A 23,936-nucleotide genomic window follows, 5' to 3' on the forward strand; every position below is an offset into this window, starting at 1 on the left:
AAGTGAATGTGAACTTCTAAATTCTAACTCCTAAACTACCCAGCAGTGAGGCTGAGGGGGGTGTCATACCTGTTGCATGACCCAGACACCATGGGGCACCTGCACTACCTGTGTCAATGTAGAGACATGATGAAAGGACCTGTGAGTAATAAACTGAATAAAATGAATTACATTTCTTTATTTAGCAAACACTTTTCGCCAAAGCAACTTCCAATGAACTCCCTATAGTGTTACCATCCCACACACAGCAAGGTGATTTACACTGCAGCACTACTCATTGGGTCACTGTGCTGCCCTGAATTAGGCAAGCAACAGAAACCACTCCCTGGCAGGAAGAAGAAGCAGATACATGTGAGGGTATGGACAATGGATGGAGGCAGCAGTGGAGAACAGAAGCGCGCGCACGCACGCACGCACGCACGCACGCAGAAACCACTTGTCCTAAGCAGGGTCGCTGTGAGCCGGAGTCTAACCCAGCAACACAGGGCGCAACGCTGAAGGGGACACACCCAGGTTGGGATGCCAGTCTATTACAAGGCACCCCAAGTAGGACTCGAACCCCAGACCCACCAGAGAGCAGGGCCCAGTCAAACTCACTGCACTGCTGCACCACCACACCCCCCCAGAACAGAAATAGTTAAAAAGTTGAGCTTCAGTAATAACGAAACACTTTAACCGAAGCCAAATAGTTTTGCATTACAAAAGAAAATGAGGCATAGAAGCTACCCAGCACAACAAAGGTATTAAATTGCTGAATGGAAAGCAAAGAGATCACAGAAATGATTTTTAAAAACTGCAATACATGTTTACTTTTAACAATCAACTGCATGTACTTGTCATGCTTCCTTAATAAAACAACAAATGTTAATAGTTAATGACAAACATGGGTACCGGTAGGCCGTTCCCGGCATCCAACCTGGTTCAAACGGAAAATGTTAAGGAAATAATGTACCAAAGCGAAGAGGGTAACAGTACAAAGTGAAATGCATGTGAACAGGCAGCAGCAGCAGCAACAAGATTCAGTATTTTATTTATAATATTTTTGCCAGCATCTTACTGAATCTTTGCTACCAGCCTGTCCATCACTCTTGGTTTGTGACAATGGCTTTTTTTTTTTTCCTTTCTTTTTTTAAAGTGTGTTTTCAGTTCCTCTTCCTTTCGTGCTGCACGCAGTGGACAGAGGCTGAGGACAAAAAGAGGTGACACCGCAGAGGACACACACTCACACTCCGTCTCCGCACAGCTGAACTTCTACACTCACATGGCTCCTCTCTTCTTCTTCGTCTTCCTTATCTTCACCAGGGTACCAGGTAAGACACACTCACTGAACACCAAAATAATACTTTGGAAGCTAAAAATTAACCGTAAAACTACACAATGGGTAAAAAATAAACATGTTGAATGGACACATTGTCCACATTCAGCGTCAGGAAAGAAAACTGATTCCACTTTTAAGAAAAAAGGGTTTATTGCAGAGCAGATTAGTGATAATACAGTGACTGTATACAGGCTGGTTGAACACAGCGGTGTCCCAAGTGAAAGAAAAATCTGTTCATTGTGACTTGCGAAAACCACAAGACCGCCATGACCCTAGAAAAGTGAGAAACACAAAGGGAAGAATTCTGTTTCCTAACCGTTTTTCGCTGAATTAACCACACAAACAGCAACAGGACACACCGTTAACATTGTACACACCCAACTACAGACAAAGTGGGGGATTGGGGGGGCTACTGCTCGCAGAACAGCCGAATCAGGAGAAAGAGCAAAAAAAAAAAAAAAAAAAAAAAAAAAAAAAACCACATCCGTCAACCTAGAGCCGTGGCAATTAATCCAAGTGGCAGGAGAGAGGATAGAGTTGTGGTTCAGTGGTGCTTGTTTTGATAAAAGGGATTCATTTCAATTTTAATTAATCAAATGTATCTAAAGCACCTGGAAAGCATAGAAATGTACAGCACAAAAACACTGCAAAGATGTTCAGAAACTTTTTTTTTCTTATTCCTAACAGAAGGATTTTCAGAGTAAATTGAGTGTCTTGAAAAATACTGAACATCTTTAAAAATGTTTGTATTTTAGTGAAGAAACAAAACTCAGTTACTCTTCTTTTTGATGTTAAAAATGTCAGAAATATATTTCATGTGATTTGGGCAAATATACTTTTTAAATGCTTTTCTCCATAATAGTACCTTGACTGAGCTGTTGAACAATAAATCATTGTGACTTAATTAGGGAAGAAAAAAGAAATGAATATTAAAGTATTTTTTTATTCTGCTAAAATGAGCAGACTCCCCAGCGTCTACACTGCAATTTAATTATTCAATATTTTTTTCGTGTACCATAGTACTGTACTTACTGTATACGGGCTGTTTCTGGTCTGAAAATACAGTTCATGTAATGCAAGACATTTGATCATCACTGATGTCCAAGATGTAAAAACACAGGCTACTAGAAAAGTAGAAATACTGTAAAGATACAGTTTAATGGTCTTTAGGACTTTACAGTCACTGCAGGTCGATATGGACACGCTGCTTGTTGTCACCATGTAACTAAACAGAGAGAGGTTTGTTACCTGTAAATTTACATGATTTTAAGATGAAATTCTGGAAGCATAACAAAAAGAACCAATATTCTTTACATCTCTTTCTTTCAATATTATAAACACTAAGCTGTACATTTTTCAATAATACTGAAAAATAATTACAAAGATGATCACTAATGAATATACTCTTTCCTGAATGACTGAGGATAGGAACATTTCCAGAACCAACACATTCCCATGAGCTAAAAATACCCGATATAATATGAATTCAGACAAATATTTTTTTCTCAAATACAAGTAAAAGTACAACACGTTGGGGTGGTGATTAAAACTGCTGCTTTGCACTTGAAAGATCCGGGTTCAAATTGTACCTCCTGCTGTTGTACCTTGGATCAAGGTGCTTACCTTGAAGTGACACAGTGAACATTTACCTGCTTAATAAATGGGTAAATCACTGTAAGTGTCTTTGAGGAAACGTGTCAGCTGAATAAAGAAATTCACCATTTAATTTTTTTCCCTGTAGGTCACACCTGTGTGAGGACATTTGAAAAGATTGAAGTACACAGAGGAGGATCTGTCACCATCCCATGTTTCTATGATCAGAAATATAAACAACATGTGAAATACTGGTGTAAAGGGTATCACTGGTCAACCTGTACTATTATGGTACGCAGTGACTCACCGCAGAGTAAAGGTGAGGTGTCAATCACTGATGACCCCGATCTGCTGGTCTTCACTGTGACCATGAGGAACCTACAGGACAAGGATTCTGGCTGGTACTGGTGCGCTGTGGAGATTGGTGGAACTAAAGTTACAGACAACTCTGCATCTCTGTACTTAACAGTAACTACAGGTAAGATGACAGATCTATGACACCTTATACTGTCACGGTCTGTAGTGACACTGTACAAATACACCGAAATGTGCTGTTGCAGTAATTTTAAATACGTTGTTAATTTCTTATTATTTCAATCAAATATACAACATAGCTGACACAATATATGCCTTAAATTAAGGCTTAATATTTCTATATTTCAGTACACTGTAGCGCCACCCTCCAATTTAATAAATTCTCCAAACCCCCATAGAAATAATATTCAAAGTGTTATTAACCCCAAATTGGAAATCCCCTCAAAACGAATGCAAACATAAAACAACCCAACAGAAAACACACGTACACTCAATATCTTACAACAAGCATGAATAACCTGGTGCTACACACTTCATACTCCGGAGTATTTAACACACGTAAAAACCCCTCGTTGCAGGCCTGGACGCAGCTCGTGTGCGTTGAGACCCAAAATTATGGGTCGCTTCACTCGTCTCTTGCGAGCAAAAGAGGAAAAAACCCGCAGTTTACCTTATCCCCGTCCACTCGCGTTCGGGGCGGATGAAAATTCCAGCGATGCCCGAGGAACTTCGCGCGTTACCGGTAGCACGAAGCGCTATCGGGTTCTCCTCAGTCCTCCTCAGTCCTCCTCCGTCACACCGGCGTAGCAGTTCGACGAGACGGGCTGACCCTGAAAACTTGTCGTTTTAACTGGACGTCTCGTCGGACCACGAGGACACCACAGAAACTAAAAACTCGCCAACACGATGCAGAGAAGTGATATTTTCTCTCTGGTTACTCGTCCAGCAACCAGAAAAATATCGCCTCCTGACACTCTAGAGCGCTCTTTCGAACACCTCCGTCTCACGCTCTCCTCTCTCTCTCCCGACCCTTCTAGAAAAGTCTCGAAACTTTTCCCATTCGTTCCATCCCCCCTGTTCTCTCATTGGTTCGGCACCAAACTGAACCCCCCAATCAACTCACAGTGCGGGCAGAACTAGCACAATGTGTAGATTGCACCCGTCCCAACATATGGTGGCAGGGCTTCGACCAAACTAGGACTCCAATTAATGAAGCTTTATTTAAACATTCAAAATTAAACACGCAACCTAGTAGCGCTACAGGGCTACAACTATAATATGTCCGTAATATCACACAATATTTTCAGCAGCGATCGCACCAGACTTTTGCATTTCCATCGGTTGAGTTAGTGATGAACATTCTCTGTTTAGTGACGAAGGTGTTTATTAAAGTGCCAAAGTGAGAATAAAAGAATGATTTATAAAATTTGCAAAAGTTCACATCTTCCATCAGCGGCACACAGCATACATTTCTACACCACAACAGAGTACAAAAATAGACCTTTAAACAGCCGCCCTTTGTTCTCATAGGATGAATTGAACCATTTTCATCAAAAAAGGGTATTACTGATATGACATGAATCATGATATCAGACATATCAGATGTTATGTTAGATGATATGAGACATGAAATCAGCAAAAATGATCAATAGATGTGTTTTTGCAATGAGACAGAAATACAGTTCCCCTTACATTACTCTTTGTTATTTTCATTTAAAAAAAAAAAAAAAACTATGATTAATGAAAACCAAAAATCATTGTCCAAGAAACTGCCTAGGATTACCAGGGAAGCAAACGTCGTACAGGGTGAATCCAAAAGCCGTAATCCGGCAAACAAGCGAGAAGTTGTGGTGAGCCAGGAAGTCGTGGAGATAGAGGAGAGGGCACAGGGAAACAAGGAGCAGGGCAAGGCCGAGGACGAGAATGGGGACGGGGCAGGGAATTGGGGAATCGGGGAGAGCTAAGGCACGAATCGCGAGTGAGTAGCAAGGCTGAACAAGGTTCCAGGTCTTGCTGCGCTCCAAGCTCCCCTTTTATGTGTGCATCTGGTGATCAGCAGGAGCAGGTGTTCTCTGTTGTGCGGAGGTGGAGGGCGTGACAATTTCCATGAGCCGCCCTAGGACAGTCAATATTTAGTGGTACTTAAAACCTTATTTGGGTCTTTTTTTCAGGTCTAAACACAATACTGTAAGTAGTGTATCAGTGAAATACAAACACATGTATAACAGACACGGAAGGGAGAGTTGAGTATATGTTGTGTGTTTCTATGCGTTGAAGTTTATCTCTGATATAAAGAGTAGAGCCAAGCCAGTTTGTCTACCGACTAAGTTACTTTAACTGTAGAATGGATGAGTGGTTCTTCTCCTACCCCTAACTAGGACTTACCTGCTCTGTCATATTATTAACTGCTTAATTGTCATTTGGCTAAAATTACATCAATTTGTGATGATTGGGGGGGTGCGGTGGCGCAGTGGGTTGGACCACAGTCCTGCTCTCCAGTGGGTCTGGGGTTCGAATCCCGCTTGGGGTGCCTTGCGGCGGACTGGCGTCCCGTCCTGGGTGTGTCCCCTTCCTCCTCCGGCCTTACGCCCTGTGTTGCCGGGTAGGCTCCGGTTCCCCGTGACCCCGTATGGGACAAGCGGTTCTGAAAGTGTGTGTGTGTGTGTGTGTGTGTGTGATGATTGGAGATTGACATCATAGACTAAATTGGTACTGTAGGACTGTCCACCGTAGTGGCGAGGCGGATTCAGCCGTAACCCTCTGGGTGGTGGGTCTGGGATTCGATCCTTGCTTGGGGTGCCTTGCAATGGACTGGCGTCCTGCCCAGGGTGCGTCCCCTCTCCTTTCAGCCTTGCATCCTGTGTTGCTGGGTAGGCTCTGGCTTGCTGCATTGCTGCTCTGTTCAAGTGGTTGTTGAAGATGCATGGATTGTCCACTCTAAATGTGGTCTGTCTAAAACACAGTCCAGTGTGTTTGTCTACTGATGCTACTAACCACAGTTTCTACTGTTACACTTTTTTAACCAATGCATGTTAATGTATATGTGATATACAATTTAGTAAATGAGTGATATACAGCATGAAAACAGTAAAACGGAGAAAAACCTAGAGTTCATTCATTATCTAGTGGGACTCAGGTCACTCATGACATGTGACTGATGCTCAGCTGTGCTGCTGAATCCCTGTATAAAACATATGAAGACTTGGAGTCTTCCTGGTCTTTGTGAATTCCATGATAGCTTCACTTATACACATATACTGTTATCACAACATACACATTTTTAAGTCTATTTTTCCTCTCCGCTGTGTTCCCCACAGGTGTTCAGAATGTGCGGACTAAGAGCTGGACATTAGCAGAGACAGGAGGATCTGTCACCATCCCATGTCATTATGATCAGAAATATAAACCCCATGTGAAATACTGGTGTAAAGGGTATCACTGGAAGTCCTGTAGTACCATGGTACGCACTGACTCACCACGGACACAAAGTGAGGTGTCCATCACTGATGACCCCACCCACCCGGTGTTCACTGTGACCATGAAGAATCTACAGGAGAAGGACTCTGACACTTACTGGTGTGCTGTGGAGACACAGGAAGATGATGGACATGCAATGCTGCCTTTAATAATTAGAAACAACCAACCAGCCAACCAACCAACGTCTACAACCGCTTGTCCCAAGCGGAGTCGCGGCAAGCCAGAGTCTACCCACCAACATGGGGTGCATGGCCGAAGGTGGAGGGGACACGCTCTGAACAGGACGTCAGTCCATCGCGTGATTAGAAACAGTAAGCTGATGATTATGAATGAAATTGTGTTCACTTTCATAAGAGGAGATCAGGGGTTCATTTCCTGGTATCTTGCTGTATCTGCAGGTTTGTTCTCTACATGACTGTGTTCACAGTAGGAGAACATCTTTCACTCTTACTGATGCTGTAAATGGGGGACACAGTGACTGTCCTCTACTTCTGTTCATTAAAGTCCTCAATTGGTTCCTTCATGTCTTTGTTTTTTCAGGGACTGGTGACCAGACAAGAGGTACGTGGCAATTTTATACACATCACTGTTTTAGTCTTCTCTACATTTTAGTCCATTTTAGTTTTAGTCATACAAACTAGCAGATAAAATGAAAACTGTTTGAAACAAAATACATGTCCTGGAAAGTATGAGCCAAATCACACCAGTGTTGTCCCAGTTGCTAATAGGTACACGCTGCAGGGTGTCTCCCTCGGGTCCTCTCCAGACCCCTTTCAGAGACTCGGTGTCTTAATAGGGTTCATTCACCTGGGTTCATTGGTGTCAGTGAGCACCTGTCTAGGAGGACCCCTTGCATTTATTACACTCAATGCAAACAGTTATCAAACACAATAATTTGAGTTCTGAAACACACTAAAGACATATTATCTTAATGCAGTTGGTCTTTAAATGTAACCCTTTGTGTTGCCAATGTCACTTAATATCATAATTAATTATATTTCTAACTTGTGATTCCTGCAGAAAGGGACTGTGGTCAGTTCAAAATGATTATATTCAATTAATCTGTTTGTTTTTAATTTAACCAGGTATTTTCTCACCTGCAATGACAATTCATCCAACAGGAATGACGATTAACACATTTTCTCCCGCTGACTTAACTATCAATAAATCCAAGGACAATTCTAACAGCACTGAATTACTAGGGTAAGTATTTTACTGGTTCTCTGGAACAAAAGAGTTGTCCTCAGTATATCGAAAACGTCAATTCTGATTGACGTTTGTGTTAGAGGGATGGAATTAAAGAAATGAAAGTATGGCAGAGGACATTTGTTTCAGACAGACACATTTTTTCAGTGGATTGGTGATTCTATTTAGTGTGTGTGGCTACCCTGTGATCGGCTGTGTTCGTATTCAGTGTGCTCTCTGTGTGGCCTTGGACCCCATCTTCGTGGTACGACTTCAGCCCTCCCGTAGGATCGCTGGTTACCAATAGTGTGTGTTTGCACAGTAGCAGGAGTCCTGTCATTTACACAATTTGATGCTGTTTCCTATCCAGTAGGGGACACACTCTCGATGTGTTGAGGCACTGTGCTGTAGCTCTGGTCTACCTCATCTGCACCATCGTCGCCGTGATGAAGACCTCACTGTACTGTATTCATTAGTTTGCTCCAGCAGCAGTGCTGTGAACCGGCTGCATGGCATTGATTAAAAATGTGCTATATCTGATAAAGTATGTTTTAGGTTTTATTTGGTAACATTCATTTAAGCTTATGTGTAATTTAATTGATGTCAGTTTCCATGTTTTTGTCCCCCGCTGTACTCCTGGATCACAATTTCACTTCTGCCCACAACGTCCAGTAAAGAGATGAACAATCTGAGTAAAAACTGACTCAGTGTCGTTATTATATGTAACTTGAGGACAAAGACCAATGTTTCTGAGCAGAGCAGTTATCCGTTACATAACAGTGTGTCAGGACAGCTGTAACATCACAGTACCATTGTTTTTAGTGTATGTGAAACTTTCTCCTGTATCCTTTCAGTTATACGTGTTATTTCTGTATATAGTTGCTATAGAAATTGAACTAAGTATGAAAAATGGGAACACCAACTAGCAGGAAACTTTACATAGTAAGTCTATATATTACAGAATAACTGAATATACTATAGGGAGGATGTGGTAGTGCAGTGGGTTGAACTGGCTCCTACTCTCCAGTGGGTCTAGGGTTCAAGCACTCTTTGGGGTGCCTTGCAGTAGACTGGCGCCCTGTCCTGGGTGTGTCCCCTCTCCCGCTCCAGCCTTATGCCTTGTGTTGCCAGGTTAGGCTCTGGCTCCCTGCAACCTTGTATGGAACAAGCAGTTCAGACAATAGGGGGTGGGATGGGTGAATATGCTATTGTGTTTTTTCTGTATACCGTGTTTACCTCAACCTTGTGTATTACTATCTTTAACTGAGTTTACCATTCATAGTAGAAGGTTGTAATGGAACAGCACACAAACCCTTTTAACTTTCTTTGTGATAAAATGCAAAAACAGATCAACTTACCTTTGAATTGCGTGACATTTGCAAGGTTGTTACCATACAACGGTACCTTTACCATGGTGTCAGTAAATTTCAGAAAAAGAATTGTAACAGGAATGTTTCAGTATGGTTCAACACAAGCACCCACTCAACACACACATGCACCCCCCATTGACATGTCGATCAGCAATCCTCACACAGGTCCCCGCAGCGGTTGCACACGACTCTTTACAACACAAGCAACAGAAATGCATTATGGGAAATCCACAGCCGCCCCTTCTGCTACTACCCTGCCTCTCAAGAGCCGGCTACCCTGACGAGCACAGTCAGTGCACAAAAACTGCGCAAATAGCAACGTCTGTATAACGACCACAGGCTATACAGGCCACCGTTCAGCGTGTCACAGGCTCTGCAGTATGTATCTTAACAAATGTGTATTATCACATAGTTTTCACCATGTGACAGTTTTCATTTTTTGTGTGCCCACTTTCCATTTTATACTTTTGACCCCACGTTTTTACCTCCATCTACAGTGACTAATAAAGAAGTCAATAACCTGAATGAAAAACCAACCCAGTATGTCATTATTTTTGACAATTCTGGAACTGAAAGGTTTGTGAGGATTATTTGCTACAGACTGGTTTATTCCTTTTTTTTTTTCTATTGAGGAATACAAGGACCCCTCTGTAAACTGCAGAGCCAACAACACTTTTTGGTTTCCCTTTTAAGATTGAAACTAAGTTAGAGCAGAACACGACATGGGGCACAGCGTAGGAAGATGGACTTGGAGTGGTAATGAAAGGATGGAAGGAGATGAAGAAATGATCAGAAACATGAAGTGCAGTAACGAAGAGGTCTTGAAAGCCACAGTTCCTGAAGGACACATTGTGGACATGATAGTGAGTGACAGAGGACTGGGACATAGAGGGTCAAAGGACTATAGCAGTTGTGGAAGACTGGTTGAATGAAACATCTGTTCGCATTTTATTTTTTGTAACTCATTTGCAGATGGATGGAAGTTCCATTGAGTTGAATCGGACTCGTAGAGACCACTTGCACGGTTTCCACGGCAAGAGGGGAATGGAACGAACTAGAAACTCATTGTGTGCTTGTATGAAATCCATTCTAATTTCAGTTTCAGATTTAAAATACACAGACAACACATATTTTGTCACGTAGATGGGGATCAGCAGTCATTTGTAAATGAAATATAAACAAATACATAAATACACCTTCCCTTCTGCAGCTGATGCTCAACTCCAAGGGACTGAGTGACATTCCTAGCAGATGCTTGTAGTGTATAGGTTTGAGCTGTTGCTTTAGGACCTGAAGGTATCAGGTTCAAATCCCCTAGTTGGCTGTAACACCCTTGAGCAAGGTATTTGCCCTAACTTTTTCAACTAACATTACCTAGTTATATAAATGGAGAAATAATTGTAAATGGCTTGTAAGTCTTGTTGGAGAAGAGCATCAGTAAAGGAGTAAATGAACAGTTCATACGCAGCAAGTGCAACCACACGCAACATGGTCATGACCCACAACCAGCTCACGACTTGCCTCTTAGTGAGCACAACAGTCTTGACCACAGGTTTCTATCTATGACCTGTGAATCTTAGATGAAAGAAATTGCATCTTAGTGTTTCTTGTACATGTCGTGGTGCTGGAGTTTCCCACCGGCCTTTCGAGCTGCACTGCTCCACCACTTCTTGGCCCTTCACCAACTACCTTTTATTCGACTCTTCTGTCCGTTCATTTGTATTTATTCATTTAACAAATGGTTTCATCAAAACCAGGGTACAACAGATGGAGAATAAAAGGCAATTCACCTACATACTGAGAAACAAAGATGGAGGAACTCGACTGTCACTTCTTCCCAAGGACCTGCGAGCTTCTGAAGAAAAAACTTGCTTAAAACTGTGTAAGAGGAGAAACTGTTCAGGAGGAGAGAGAATTTCCGGTTGTAGTAACTGCTGGAATTTTGGGAGAACAACCACCATATTTCTACATTTAGTCGTGTTTTCGAGCTTATTTTGTGATTTGTACTCTTTTATTTCTAGCATACCGCTGGATGCAGGACCCCAGTGACCACCAGAGGTTCTGCTCAGGGTCACTTGGTCACCACTCACAGGTCTGTAAAATGGGGGAATGAAGGACAGTTGCTGAGTTGTGGTTCTTGAGCAGTGTCTGTCTGGTGGTCAGTTGAGAAATATTTCAGTGTTTTCTGACCCTCTGCTCTTGTGTCTTCGATGTTGCCAAGTCTTCTTATCCTCACATCTTCCAAGATCTCCAGTCCCTCATCACCAAGTAATATGTGCAGCTTCATCTCCAAGTGAGCACTTGTCTAAGGCACTGAAATCTCAGAACTATTTCTAGCACTCAGTGTTTGTAACTGAATTGCACACTTGAGTCACCGCAGCCCACCTTTCTGTGAATTCGTGGTAGATTGTTTGTGTTCTTTGGCTCAATCACCTCATTGTTTTCATTGTTTCTAACCATCGACACACACTCTCTACTCTGGAAGACCAGACCATTCCACCACCAGATACTACCAGATGGGTCGAGTCCATTCAGTGTATGACACAAAAATAATTCTAATAGCCTTTGGTCCACAATGTAAATGTGTTACATACTGATGTATGAGACAGAAGCACATAATTTTTCTTTAAAAGTCTAAAATATGAAAGCAATAGATTCAACTCTCTGGCAGGAAAAAGAAGAAGGTGTGTTTGCGTGCATGTGCGTGTATTTTCAGTTCCTCTTTTGGTGCTGCATGCAGTGGACAGTGACTGAGGACAAACGGTGACACCACAGAGGACACACACTCACACACAGCTGCACTTTGACACACACATGGCTCCGCTCTTCTTCTTCATCATCCTCATCTTCACCAGGGTACCAGGTAAGACACACTCACTGAAACATTGGGGGACAGTGTGGAAAGTTACAAGATAATACATGGTGCCAGAGTTATGAAACTAATTTATCACTGATGCTTAAATAGAAAATGTTATACAGCTGGGTAAATTAAACAAGCTAAAATTATGTGTAAATGTAATTAACTGTATAAATGAGTAAAAATTAGTAAGCATCTTAACACATCAAAAAAAAATCGAATATCGTGTGCAGGTGTTAATTTTTCTCTCCTTGTCTACTGACACCAGAGTCAAAAGTCACATTAATTTGTGGAAGTTATGATAAAGGGTTCGGGTTAAGCTTTCATTTTTAGTTAAAGTAGTATGTATTCCTGAGCACTGAAAAGCAAACAAATGTACAGCACAAAAATACTGAAAACCGACTCAAATATTCCATGTAAGCATCGCAATTTTCAAATGAACGTGTTTGTGCAAAAGTGGGAAAGGAAACTCGGTTATCGTGTTGTGGATATGAACCAAAAGCGTCAGAGATAAATAGAGTTGATCCCATGAGTGTTGAAATCTGAGTCAAATATATTTTGTATGCAGAGCATTTTGAAAGTATTCAGACCCCTTCACTTTGTTCACCTTTTTTATGTTGCAGTGTTATGCTAAAATCATTAAAATTCATTTTTCACACTCAGTACCATAATGGGAACACAAAAACAGGATTTTAGAAATTTTTGCAAATTTATTGAAAAAAAAAAAAAAAAGGTATATTTACCATAGTACAGTACTCATGATTAGTTCCTGGTCTGAAAACACAGTTCAGGTAATAGAGGACACCTGATCATCACTATTGTTGAAGGTGGAAAATCACTTCACTGTAATGTAATATTCCCTGTGATTCTGTACAGGACTAAATGCTTGTATCATATATTGAGACACAGCTTTACAGTGCTGCTCTTTTTGCTGTTTGTTACTCTTTCTTTCTTCTAATATGAACATAGTTCAGCAGTTGTTCTCTGTATTGACTGAGATGATCCCACGACACATTTAGATTCCTCTTCTATCTGTGCTCTTCATTTTCACATTTTTACTTTAAATTCTTAACTATTCAGACACACAACAGAAATCAGTTTTACAGAATCAACACAAACAGAGGAGAACAGAACTAATGTGAGTGGAATAAAAACACAGGCTAGAGAAGAAGTATAAATACTCTAAAGATACAGTTTAGTGGTCTTTAGGACTTTACAGTCACTGCAGATCGATATGGATACACCGCTTGTTGTCATGATGTAACTAAACAGGGAGGGGTTTCTTACCAGTAAATTTACATTTTTTAAGATGAAATTTTGGAAGCATAACAAGAAGAACCAAAGATGATCACTAACAAATCTATTCTTTCCTGAATGACTGAGTATATGAACATTTCCAGAACCAACACATTCCCATGAGCTAAAAATACCCGATATAATATGAATTCAGACAAATATTTTTTTCTCAAATACAAGTAAAAGTACAACACGTTGGGTGGTGGTTAAAACTGCTGCTTTGCACTTGAAAGATCCGGGTTCAAATTGTACCTCTTGCTGTTGTACCTTGGATCAAGGTGCTTACCTTGAAGTGACACAGTGAACATTTACCTGCTTAATAAATGGGTAAATCATTGTAAGTATCTTAGAGGAAACGTGTCAGCTGAAAAAAGAAATTCACCATTTAATTTTTTTCCCTGTAGGTCACACCTGTGTGAGGACATTTGAAAAGATTGAAGTACACAGAGGAGGATCTGTCATCATCCCATGTTTCTATGATCAGAAATATAAACAACATGTGAAATACTGGTGTAAAGGGTATCACTGGTCAACCTGTACTATTATGGTACATAGTGACTCACGGCAGAGTAAAGGTGACGTGTCAATCACTGATGACCCCGATCTGCTGGTCTTCACTGTGACCATGAGGAACCTACAGGACAAGGATTCTGGCTGGTACTGGTGCGCTGTGGAGATTGGTGGAACTAAAGTTACAGACAACTCTGCATCTCTGTACTTAACAGTAACTACAGGTAAGATGACAGATGTATGACACCTTTCATATACTGTCTGTTATGCTGTTCGTGGTGATACCGCGGACGGACCCAAACGCCGGTGCGTGTTTGTGTAGTGGGGCAGACAATAGAATAGTCAGGGACAGGCAGGAGTCGGTCGATCGTCATATGTCGGAACGAGGAGCAGACGAAACCAGAGTTGAGATCACGGAGCAGAGAGTTGAGGAACCGGGAAACCATACCGAGGAACCACAGGGTGGGTAAGGAGCGGGGAACAAGATGGGAACCAGGCTTTCTGCAATGTGGAGAGTCCGGGCAGCCTCTTTATACCCTGCCTCCCTGATCAGTGTGATCGTTGAGCACGTGGTCAGTGGTGCGAGACTGTCACCGTCTGTAGTGACTCTGTACACATACACTGAAATGGACTGTTCTAGTAAATTATAATACACTTTCACACTCTCACACACACACGCACACTGTACAACTTGAGGATTCTCACCGCTCTCCCTGTTTCTGTCTCTGTGTTCAGGCTCCTCTGCTGTCCCACAGAAAACCACTGCAAAGACAGTGATCGAAACTAAAGGTCTGAGCTCTAAACACTGTGAAGGAGCATTATGGCAAAATATTCTGTATTTATATATTCTATATGTCTGTATGAATTCATACCAACAGAGATATGAAACATGATCACTGTAACTGTACTGCGTTTCTTCTGTTGTTCATATCTATACTGAGAAGAATTTCCCCTAAAAATTAACTGAACATTAGATATTTAAATTTGTACTTTTCATGTCCCCTGGTAGCAACTGACTTTGATCAATCAGAAGTTTTTTTCTTCTGTTTACTGTTCTGAAACAATTTCCTGTCTACATTTACACTCTACACAATGTTATGTCATTTTTAATAATCAAATATTACTATCTTTAAGTGGGTCTGGGGTTCGAGTCCTGCTTGGGGTGCCTTGCGATGGACTGGCGTCCCATCCTGGGTATGTCCCCTCCCCCTCCGGCCTTACGCCCTGTGTCACCGGGTAGGCTCCGGTTCCCCGCAACCCCGTATGGGACAAGCGGTTCTGAAAATGTGTGTGTGTGTGTACTATCTTTATCTGACCCCTGACAGTAACTACACTCTCAGTTAAACAAACGACAGAAAATTTGACTCCAGATGATGAACTGAGAACAGGTTGGACTTCAACTACAAACTATCAGGGAGTCTTGACCGTTACCGTGTTTCCTCTTGTTTCCACACTCAGTGTCACTGAGGACAAAATAAATACGACGACTTTACAGCAGTAAGGATTTTTACAACCAACGATATTTTCTTTATTTTAAGATATCTAAGCAACCAAAATCATATAAACATAATTTTGTTTACTTTACTAAAATAAGGGGGACCTGGAGTTCACACACACTGCCGATCTCTGTGGTGATGCTGGGAATGCTGCTGATTCTATTGTCCGTTGTCATGGTTACCAGGATGCTACGGAACAGATTAGGTAAGAGTTATTGTTTTTTTCCTATGAAATGGACATCAGATGAAACTGATTTATAACGCATTGGTCACTCATTCTAGTAAGTGTTTTATGTTCTTCAGTAATTATGGGCAAATGATCGTATTCAGCAAAAAGAGTTTCATGAAGGCCAATGACTGGTCTGAACTGTTTACCATCACTTCTCTTCTCAGGGAAAACAGAGAGCAGGAACAGAGAGACAGACATCAGGTTTATTGTCACTGTAAGTGTCACTCAAAAGCGTGTGTGTGTGTGTGTGTGTGTGTGTGTGTGTGTGTGTGTGTGTTTTATAGAGAGGTAAAGAGTCAAGATGGACATTCCTCTCTCATCTTCTTTGTTCAACTCGTTCTGCTCCTCTGATCTCCAGATTCTATAAAATGTACTGTTCTTCTGTGAGAAAATCTAGAATCTGAAACAACAGAGTCCATTCTGTACTTTACTGTGAAATTCACTGAACAGTTCATAATGTTAATAAACAATTTAATGTAAATAACTCTGTATGACTGACCACTGAGTGTTTCTCTCTCAGTCGACCACCATGAATGAAGATCAAGTGACTTACAGCACTTTGGTTCTCATGAAACCAACAGCACAGCGAGAAGAACATAAGGTAAAATATAGTAATCTAATAGTGTAGCTGTACAGTAAAGTATGACAGCAGTAGCATATGGTGACACAGTGTGTTTGCAATGCGTGTTTACAGTGTTTGTTCCTCTCCAGCCCCCTGTGGACCCCAGTAGTGAAGTTCTATACAGCACTGTAGCTCTACAGGGCACACAGGTACCACTTTATACTTGTATCATGTCTGAAACTGTAACACAATAAGAGGTTGATGATACACAGTGACCATTTTATGCTGTTTATTGGGTTTAACAGGTGAGGAATCCATCATGTTACACTGAGATTTATTTACACTCTTCCCCAAAGCATCATACTTCATTACTAGCAGAACAGATGAACATACAGTATAATATAGCAAGTAAATTCTGACAGTGAATGGATTAAAGTAAGAGTTCATCAGCAAACTATGTAACACTGTATTAATACACTTAATATGTGTAAGTAGGTGACACTGTGATTAAAGCTGTTTCCTCACTTGTCCAAGAGTCTGGGATTGAATCCCTTCTCCTGCTGCAGGATCATCGATTAAAGTCCTCAGCTTCAGTTGTTCCAGGAAAAATTCTCCAGTTACAGTAAATAAATCAATAAAGTGTCTTTAGGCATTTAGTGTAAAAACCCCAAAATTACAAGTTACTTTGGCTGAAGGTATCAGCAAAATTATAGTCAGTAATAATAACTTTGTAACACACCTTCAATATACTATAGTGTAAACTGTAGTGTAATTTGCTCTTTATGATGTTACCAAGATATGGACCTCTGACAGGTTCTGTGGACTCAGTATGAAATTATGGACCTTGAGCTAAATCTGGTACTTTACTGGTTTCTATCTCTGTTCTGGATCCTGATTCACATGGACATAAAGCTGCCTTAAGGGACTTCAGTTTTGCTTTTGTAATATGGACACTTACAATAAAAGTACGTTTAAGTCCTTCTGTCTTTATAACCTTCAACCCATGAAAAATGATAAAGTAAAATGAAAAAGTTCAGACAATATCTGATTCACACAGAGCTGAAATGTATCACCTGCAGTTAAATATTCTGGTTTACTGTGTTTCTCCAGAGTTCCACACAAGGAGCTGATGAGGTTGTCTACAGTTCTGTCACAAAAAAGAAAAGGTATAAATACATAATTACATATAATGTAGAGTAAATTCACCTGGCTGTGAGAATAGATTGATTCTTAATTGATCCTTCATGTTCTTCTTCTTCAGGGCTCTGTAAACCCTGCTGATGGACTGAGTCACAATGGAAGTCAGTGCTTCTTTTTTGTTGCCAAATATTATATTTAAATAACTCATTGTGCGTGTATGTATGTGTATAATCCCTTTCTAAAATATTGTAGGACCCCCCCCACACCGAAGCTATTACATGCAGAATTACGGCACTTTCAGAACACACGGCATATTCAAGGATTACATACTGTAACAATGTTACTGTGTTTAGGCAGGAAGATGTGCTTAATGTAAATAGTTGGATTGTGGGTAAATTGTAAATAACATGTTAAACCACTGGGGGCACTTCTGGGGGAAATGATGGGGTGGCCATGCTTGCTAGTGTGTTAAGAGGAGAGGCTGGGGGCACTAAGCAGGCTGGCAAGGCTGGCAAGGCTGGCAAGGCTGGCAAGGCTGGCAAGGCTGGCAAGGCTGGCTTCAGACACAGGTCCTGGAAAAAAACAGGGTCCCTAGACCAAGAGCATCGTTTCCCCGTGTGCTGGTGTTCAATAGGATGTCTGAAGTAAACAGTGTTTCCGCGTCCTTCTTCACCCCATCTAAACCCATGATGCTGAGTGCCGCCACACATACAGGGCAATCTTTAAAAGATGTAGTTTGGAATTCTGCACACGTTTGTCCTATAGCAGGTAACTCTGGAGCCCTACAACTACACATCATGAATAACCATCCTTGCACAGGCTTCCTAGAATCCCCCAAGGGGCAACACACACAAACATAGAGAACTCTCCACAGTACTGAGCTATTTACACCCCTGGCACATACACAATTGACACTTATTTGTTTAGCAGATGCATTTATCGAAAGCAGCTTCCAATGAGCTCTATGTAGAGTTATCAGCCTACACACCTCACCAAGGTGACTTACACTGCTAGATACACTATTTATACTGCGTCACTCATCCATACATCAGTGGAACACAAACACTCTCTCTCTCTCTCTGTTGCTCACACACTATGGCGAACCTGAACAGCATGTCTTTGGAGAGTGGGAGGAAACCAGAGCACCCAGAGGAAAACCGCACGGACACAGGGGAACATGCAAACTCCGGCACAAACTGAGCAGAGATCGAACCCATGTCCTTTCGCACCACCCAGGTGCTGTGAGACAGCAGCGCTACTCGCTGTGCCACCCGATACAGTAAACCCCCTGCAATACAGTATTTCAGAACGCTGAAGGGATTTGAAAAGTTTTGCAAAGCCCTGTGTATGTCTGATCTGCACCCAGCCATGAGGCTCCAGTGCTGCTCACTGCTGCTCCTGCTTCTTCACTTCTTTTTGTCCCTTTGCTCTACATTCACAGTGATCTCTCACTCTGCGGTTTGTTCTCTGTTTGCCTTGTTGCTTCCTGTACTTATGACCAATAGTAGAAATGTTGCTTCCTGTGGGTTCCTACTGAGAAAAGAAAGAAATGGAGGTTTTTTTTTCTAATTTTGATTGCTATTTGTCATACCTGGGGGGGTTTGGTTGGGTCCTGCTCTCTGGTGGGTCTGGGGTTTGAGTCCTGCTTGGGTGCCTTGTGACAGACCGGTGTCCCATCCTGGCTGTGTGTCCCCTTTCCTCCAGTCTTGTGCCCTATGTTGCCAGGTTAGGGTCCGGCTTGCCACGACTCCGCTTGGGACAAGCGACTTCAGACAATGTGTGTGTCTGTGTCTTACCCATTTGTTTATAGTTTTCACTGCACAGCATGACAAATAGGAAGCTGCTGGGGTTTTGCTTTTTCTGACCAGCTCCATCATCAGTATGTTCCACACCATTGTAGCAGAAAGATCTCAATGATCATCTCTTTCAAGCTTATTCTGTGATGTCCAAAGTGCTCCATGAACAAGTATCTCTTTAATAATTTTTCAAAACAAAAAATAATTCATGTGATGTGTATTGGCATATTTAGTACAATATGACAAACTGGCTGAACTCAAGAATCATGTGTCTGTGTGTAAGTTTGTCAAACACAAATTTGTGTACTGTTCCCAGAGAAGTATCTCGCTTTGTAGAAAAGTGTCAGTTAAGAGAATAAATGTAAACAAATACATGCTGATGTTAATGTAGAGCTACCAGTATGGCTTCAATGAAACAGTTAAATGAGAATATTTTCTGAAGTTAGTTAAAAATCTGCTCCAAGTTTCTGTGCTGTTCAGTCAACTGCTACAATGGTGTGGAACATACTGATGTATGTGTGTGAGCGACAGAGAGAGAGAGAGAGAGAGTGTTTGTGTTCCACTGATGTATGGATGAGTGACGCAGTATAAATAGTGTATCTAGCAGTGTAAGTCACCTTGGTGAGGTGCGTAGGGTGATAATTCTACATAGAGCTCATTGGAAGTTGCTTTCGATAAATGCATCTGCTAAATAAATAAGTGTCAATTTATTGTGTATGTGCCAGGGGTGTAAATAGCTCAGTACTGTGGAGAGTTCTCTATGTTTGTGTGTGTTGCCCCTTGGGGAATTCTAGGAAGCCTGTGCAAGGATGGTTATTCATGATGTGTAGTTGTAGGGCTCCAGAGTTACCTGCTATAGGACAAACGTGTGCAGAATTCCAAACTACATCTTTTAAAGATTGCCCTGTATGTGTGGTGGCACTCAGCATTATGGGTTTGGATGGGGTGAAAAAGGACGCGGAGACACTGTTTACTTCAGACATCCTATTGAACACCAGCACACGGGGAAACGATGCTCTTGGTATAGGGACCCTGTTTTCTACAGGACCTGTGTCTGAAGCCAGCCTTGCCAGCCTTGCCAGCCTTGCCAGCCTTGCCAGCCTGCTTAGTGCCCCCAGCCTCTCGTCTTAGCACCCGGGCAAGCATGACCACCCCATCATTTCCCCCAGAAGTGCCCCCAGTGGTTTAACATGTTATTTACAATTTACCCACAATCCAACTATTTACATTAAGCACATCTTCCTGCCTAAACACAGTAGTTTGCTAGGAATATCTGATCTCTTTTCACACTGGAGCTATTATTGAAACCCAATATCTACCCTTTCAATCATTACTGCTGTTTTTTTCTTTCTGTATTTATTTCTGTTTTTTTTTTTTTTTTTTTTTTTCTGCTGTTGTGGACACAATGATTCATTGCGCTGCGTCACTCAGATGAGAAAAGCAGTTTTTAAAAATAAACAGAGTTAAAAGAACAGAAATAGCCTGCCGGCCACGTTAAAGACATCTAAAATTGTTTTTCGTTTTTAGCTGAATCCTGTTTCAAAAGGGATTTATAATGATTCACACATGGGGCTACACTGCTCATAGTAATTTTCCCACCTGCACAACAGATCAACAGATGCAAATGGAAAAAAATTATAAGGACATCTTGTTCACCTCATTTATTTTTGAAATTTTGTCCCTGTAGATAAAGTGTGTGAGATGAGACTAGAAAACATATCAGCACAACATGGAGGATCTGTCACCATCCCATGTCACTATGACCACAAATATAGAAACCATGTAAAAAACTTGCGTAAAGGGTACACATGGCCATCCTGTAGTACCATGGTATGAACCAACACACCACAGAGGAAAGGTGACGTGTCCATCACTGATGACCCCAAAAAGCTGGTTTTCTATATGACCATGAGGAACCTACAGGAGAAGGACACTGACACTTACTGGTATGGAGTGGAGATCTGATGGACCTGAAACTGAGGATGACTCTACCCATATACAGTATATTTAAAAGTAGACACAGCTAAAATGGTTCTGTGGCAGTTGTCAGAAACTTTCAAAATAAAACAGGCTGTCAAAATATAAGTTACAACTGGTTCATTGTCATTTTTGCAAAATACATGAATGCATTGCTTTCTGAAACATTTTTCTTGATTATGATTGACAGCTGCAAGCTGAACACACATATGTTTTCCAGTCTGCTCAGCTGTTACAGATTTTCTAAGTTTTATCAAATGGGGAAAAGTATTAAACATACATAAAGCCCACAGAGGAATCACAGGGGATGGGGAATAAAGGGAGATCAGATGGTGTTGTTTCTACACCTGAGAATTATAAAAGGAAAACAGACATTTACATATGACATGTTCCTTGTCTCAGAGGTGGTCAGGGGTTCAAGTCCTCAAGGCCAGTGTTTTTGCAGTAGCTTCCTTAAATAGTAGGCAGGGAGCAATTTGTACACTTAATTTTTACGTCACATTTATTCATTTAGCTGATGCTTTTCTCCAAAGCAACTTACAATATTAAGCTACATATAATTAGTTACCCATTTTTACAGCTGGTTAAGTTTTTACCCGAGTAAAAAGTGACAATTACTGCGTTTCCTCCTGATGTCTCCATAGTCACTGTCAATAAAGAAAAAATGTTGCACAACTGATTTACCACGGTAAGGATTTTACACAAACTTTATACTGGGTAATTTACAGCTTAAGGTTTCTATCAAATCATTAAGATTTTTATTATAAACATCACCTACAAACTATCTAAAATGATATTTTGGTCATAGTTCTTCCTCAAGGGAGACCTGGAGTCTCCTCACACTTCTGGTCTCTCTGGTGATGCTGGGAATTCTGCCGATGTTGTTGACTGTTTTCATGGTTACCTGGAAACAGTGGGACAGACAGAGTAAGAGTTACTGCATTTTTTACTGTGCTTTAGCACATGAAACTGACATGAATGGTCATGTTCTGTGGAAAAGCAGATAAACTGAAGCATCATAAAGAGCACAGAGCAGGAGAAGTCAGTGAGATGAACCAGTGGCCTGAACTGTTTACCATCACTTCTCTTTTCAGAGACCGACATCGGGTTCACTGTGTCACTCAAAAGTATGTGTGTGGGTGTGGGTGTTTACAGAGAGATAAAGAGTCAAAATGGGCATTTCTGTCTCACGTCTTTTCTACTTAACTCATTCTCTCCCTTTGAGTCCCATCTTCAACTGAACTCACTGTTCTACAGAATTTTTTATCTGAAACAATACAAATCTTTCTATATTAACTAAGTTTTTTAATGTCAATAAACATTTTAACATAACTCAGTATGACTGAACACTGAATGTTTCTCTCTGAACCGACCACCAAAAATGATGAAGTGACCTACAGCACTTTGGTTCACAAAAACCCAGCAGCACAGAGGAAAGAACATAAGTTAAAATATAGTAATATGTGTAACAGAAAAGTGTGACGGCACTGTGATCCTACTAGGACAAGCGGGATAGAAAATGGATGGAATACACATGGTTCATATAAGAGGAAACGGAAAGAAGACATGTAAGCTCACTTAGCTCTTATGATAAAACTCTTTTAGCTGGAATGAAGGTGGTAGGGAGAAGGGGAATCAGAACAGTAGGCAAAGATTGAAACTTCTGAATTCAGGTCTATGGCTTCTGTTTATCTCATGCTCCAAGGGGTCTGCCTGTCGTTGTTGAGCTGAGGTCTGAAACGTGGATTTACGGCAGTTAGGTGTTTATTTGCTGTTGCCAGGCATGTGGGGTAGAAAAAAAAAAAGTCAAAGAGGTTAAGAAAAGCTTAAAGAAGGCTGAGCAGGCTGGATTGGGGTGCAGATCCTTGAGATAAAGGAGCCCTTGAACCAAAAGCATTATTTCCATTGGTTTGCACCAAACCTCTTGCCAGTGTTATTGTAAACATTTGTGTGTCCTTCTTTGCCCCAGCCAACCCTTTTATCATAAGAACTTCAGAAATTAGTGTTAAAATAATGCTTATTTATAACAATAAGACTACAGCGTATAGTGCCGTGGGATCGGTCTGAAGATCTCCTTTTCGCCAGGACCTGCGCCTACAACCAACTCTCCCCACTTGCTTAGCACCTCCCCGCTCTCTTTCGACACCCTCGCCAACACGGTCACCCCACTATTTCCCCCCGAAGTGCCCCTAGTGGTTGCACACGTTATTAACAATGTTCCCATAATCCAACTATTTAAATTAAGCACACCTCCCCGCCTGAACACCAGTTACGTGGGTCGTTACAATATAATAGTGATACTGTAGTATTATTATTATTATTGAGTGAGACGGGGTCCTCGGACCGAGAGCATTATTTTCCTGGTGCCGGTGTTCAAATAGACTGTTCGTAATGAACGCCGCCTGTGGTGTTGCGCGTCACAGTATTTTCTTGCTGTAGGATTCTTTTTCACTTGTATTTTTAAATTTTCTTTTTTTTCTTCTTTTTTACCGCCACCGGAACGCTTACGTTTTACTTATTAACCAGTACATCAGTTAAATGAAATTACAAATTAACTTTTCGGGACAAAGAGAGTTTTTGACAAAAAAAAGTCATTCCTTCATAGATACCATATCATTGGCTCAGACAAAAACAATAACAAATACAGTGCGGTGTGTGTGTGGTAACTCGCAGATTTTGTAAGTGTTTTTACTGGGCAGGAAGCATGGTTTAAACTCCATATTTATGAAATACAAGAATAACAGTTCTCTATAATCCTAACCCTAAGCCTGCTACACCCGCTTCAGCTATTAGGGTTGGCAGCATAAAGTGGATG

At 41.3% G+C, this 23,936-nt stretch overlaps 1 pseudogene; it reads left to right on the plus strand.

Annotated features, from left to right (window-relative positions):
- Positions 1-23,936, plus strand: part of LOC108929564 (polymeric immunoglobulin receptor-like) — a 41,080-nt pseudogene that overhangs the window by 11,476 nt on the left and 5,668 nt on the right.

The sequence above is a fragment of the Scleropages formosus genome, chromosome 9 (genome assembly GCF_900964775.1).
Source record: "Scleropages formosus chromosome 9, fSclFor1.1, whole genome shotgun sequence".
Taxonomy (NCBI): domain Eukaryota; kingdom Metazoa; phylum Chordata; class Actinopteri; order Osteoglossiformes; family Osteoglossidae; genus Scleropages; species Scleropages formosus.